The sequence below is a fragment of the Bos indicus x Bos taurus genome, chromosome 16 (assembly GCF_003369695.1).
Source record: "Bos indicus x Bos taurus breed Angus x Brahman F1 hybrid chromosome 16, Bos_hybrid_MaternalHap_v2.0, whole genome shotgun sequence".
Taxonomy (NCBI): Eukaryota; Metazoa; Chordata; class Mammalia; order Artiodactyla; family Bovidae; genus Bos; species Bos indicus x Bos taurus.
Window position 1 is genome coordinate 4,515,406 of NC_040091.1, and position 3,705 is coordinate 4,519,110.

Here is a 3,705-nt window from a genome sequence, read left to right on the forward strand (position 1 = left end):
CTTGTTTGCTTACTAGTTTTAGATGGAAAAAGAAAATACCAGCAAACCACAGAGGAAGCCAGAAACTGAGAAATCATGCTATGTTGGGTGAGAATGGGTCCCCAGGGTTCAAAGTGCCTCGAGGCAGCTTCTATTAATAAAGACTGCTAGAAACTAACAGGCCTCATATTTCTATGCCTTGGAGGGTCCTCCTATGCTTTGTGGGGTTTATGTGAGCCAGAGTTATTTGCTTTATGCCTGTCTTCAGCATGAAAGAGCCTTCTTGCCAATTTTCTCCCTCTGAGGATGGCTGTAGGGACAGAAGCTTGGGCCTGAAATCAGAAGGTGCTGGTTGTAGCCCTTGAACACATTTGATAAATGCTTTGGGAGACCTGTCCCCCCTCGTGGCTCAGACGATAAAGTGTCTGCCTGCAGTGTGGGAGACCCGGGTTCGACCCCTGGGTTGGGAAGATCCCCTGGAGAAGGAAATGGCAGCCCACTCCAGTATTCTTGCCTAGAAAATTCCATGGACTTAGGAGCCTGGTAGGCTACAGTCCATGGGGTTGCAAAGAGTCGGACACGACTGAGCGACTTCACTTCACTTTAAGAGACCTGGTGGCTCAAAAGGTAAAGCATCTGCCCGCAATGTGGGAGACCTCGGTTCGATTCTTAGGTCGGGAAGATCCCCTGGAGAAGGAAATGACAAGCCACTCCAGTACTCTTGCCTGGAAAAATCCCATGAATGGAGGAGCCTGGTAGACTACAGTCCACAGGGTTACAAAGAGTCAGACATGACTGAGCAACTTCACTTTCTAACACTTTTCTTGCTTTCTTTTGGGAGACCTACTATGGAGGAATATTAAATGTGGATTTTGAGCAACTCACTGCCTTCCTTTGAGCCTCCATTTCTTTATCTAGAAAATGAAGGTGGGGCTGGATGATCCCTGGCTTGCTCTCCTGCATACAGGTCACGCAGCGAGCCCGCCTAGCATCAGAGCTGCCTGGCAGAGCAGTCCCTCAGGACCCAGATGCTCTGAGGTTGTGTCCAGGGGTCCAGGTGCTCAGGCCGTTCGCTGTGAGGCATCCTGGGAGGAACTTCAGGCTCCAGTCAGAAGCCCGGGCTGTCAGAAGCTCCAGTCAGAAGGTCCTGGCTTGGTGCTTCCTAGCTCGGGCCTCGGTCCTCTTGTGGATGAAGTGGGGGTGGTGCCCACCTTCCCCTCTTCCATGGAGTCCCTGAGGCCCTGCAGAAACCATGGCCATGCGGGTGTCTATAGAGCCCCTCATGCGAGACCTGGAAGAGCTCTGGTCAGAGGGTTCCCTGGCTTCATCCCTGGAGGCTGTCCATAGCTCAGTTCCCAGGGTCCCCACCTCCAGGTGTGGCGACCTCCTGGGCCCCCAGGGGACTCAGATTGTCTCCACGCCTTTCTGGAAAGTTCCTCCTGACCCCCACTGGCCCCCACACCTCAGGTCTGTCACAGGCTCATCAGAACACAAACAACAGCATCCGCAGTGGAAGTGGAGTGTGAGACTTGTGACAGGTGCAAAGGAAGTGTGGGTGGCAGGGTTCTGCGCCCCCACATCCCCGAGCAGCTGCTCTTGTGATTTCCGCCAACCACCCTTGACCAAATTGTGGAGGGCAGCCGTGAGGCTCGGGTCCAGGCTGTCCTGTCAGCCTCTCTCCTTGGAGGCCTCCTCCCAACCACATGGCTGCCGCACGGCTGGGCTCCGACATGTGCTGGGCTTGAGGCCTGGGATGCCTTGCAGGGAGAGAGAATAAGTGAATGAATGAAATGTGTGTGTGAGAGACTGTAGGTGTGACCCTGAGGGGTGTGATGGATGAGCATGAGTGGTGTGTGACTGGGATATGTGCCTGGGTGATAGCAAAGAGTGACACAGGAGTGTTTTATGTGTGATGTTAGTGTGTGTGTGTGTGTGTGTGTGATGTGTGACTGTATGTGTGGTTGTGAATGTGTGTAGTTGTGAGTGTGTGTTATGTTGTATGTGGTATGTGATTATGTGTGGTGTGTGGTTGTGAATGTGTGAGTGGGTGGTATGTGGTTGTGTGGGATATGCGATTGTGTGTGGTGTATGGTTGTGTGAGTATGGTATGTGGTTGTGTGTGGTTTGTGATTGTGTGTGGTGCATGGTTGTGGCTGTGTGTGTGTGTGGTTGTGTGTATGTGTGGTTGTGAGTGTGAAAGTGAGCAGTGTGGGGTTGTGAATGTGTGAGTGTGTGGTTGTGTGTGGTATGTGATTGTGTGTGGTGTATGGTTATGAGTGTGACTGTGTAGCATATGGTTGTGTGTGGTATGTGTGTATGTATGTGTATGTGAATGTGTGAGTGTGTGGTTGTGAGTGTGAAAGTGAGTAGTGTGTGGTTGTGAGTTTGTGGTTGTGAATGTGTGTGTGTGTGGTTGTGTGTGGTATGTGATTGTGTGTGGTGTGTGGTTGTGGCTGTGAGTGTGTGGTTGTGTGGTTGTATATGGTATGTGATTGTGGTGTGTGGTTGTGAGTGTATGGTTGTGAGTGTGAGTGTATAGTATATGGCTGTGTGGTATATGTGTGTGTATGTGTGGTTGTGAGTGTGAAAGTGAGTAGTGTGTGGTTGTGAGTGTGTGGTCATGAGCGTGTGAGTGCATGGGTGCCTGGTTGTGAGTGTGAGTGTGAGTGTGACTGTGCCCTGCATGTGAGTGTGTGTCCATGAAGATGACAGCTCAGCTGGCCTGTGGCTGGGCCTGCTGGGCAGCATGGGGATGTGCGAGATGAGAGTGTCACCTCATGTGTGGCCCAAACAACGTCACACTGGGTTTTAAAAGCAAGTCTTAGGGATCTGAGGATGGCTAGGGAGGAGGTGTGGAGAAGGCAATGGCACCCCACTCCAGTACTCTTGCCTGGAAAATCCCATGGGTGGAGGAGCCTGGTAGGCTGCAGTCCATGGGGTCCCTAAGAGTCGGACATGACTGAGCGACTTCACTTTCACGTTTCACTTTCATGCATTGGAGAAGGAAATGGCAATCCACTCCAGTGTTCTTGCCTGGAGAATCCCAGGGACGGGGCAGCCTGGTGGGCTTCTGTCTATGGGGTCGCACAGAGTCGGACACGACTGAAGCAACTTAGCAGCAGCAGCAGCAGCAGCAGCAGCAGCAGCTTCACACATTTAAACAAAGACTTTTGGCTCTAGTAAGGGTGGATTCATGGGGTTGCAGAGAGTTGAACATGACTGAGTGACTGAACTGAACTGAAGGGTGGATCGGCTGCCGGTTTCCTTATCTGCCTTAGGAGAGGTTTATAAGCTTCTAGAACTCCTCAAATTTTACAGCCTATCTTCCTTCCCTTCTGGCTTCAGCTTCCTGGCTAGATGGGGGCCGTTGGTCTCAGTCTTATGTCTTCTCTCTCAGTATGCCTGTCTACTTAGATATCTAGTGTTTCTGATATGATTTATTATTTTGCTGTACAGGCTCCATAGCAGAATTATTTCATAGAAGTGTGGGGACAGGGGAACTGTACCTGTTTCTCTGTCTTGGGGACCAGCTTCACAGACCACATCATGCAGGTCCTCTCTGCTGTTTAGGGGAGATGCCCTGTCCTGAGTTTTGGGAAAGACTTGGACAAATTTTATCTATCTATCTATCTATAAAATTATATAGCCACTATCTATAGCTAAGTTGTAAAGCTATATATATGTATATATATAGTGCTAATATTAATAAATATTAGCTGTATACAC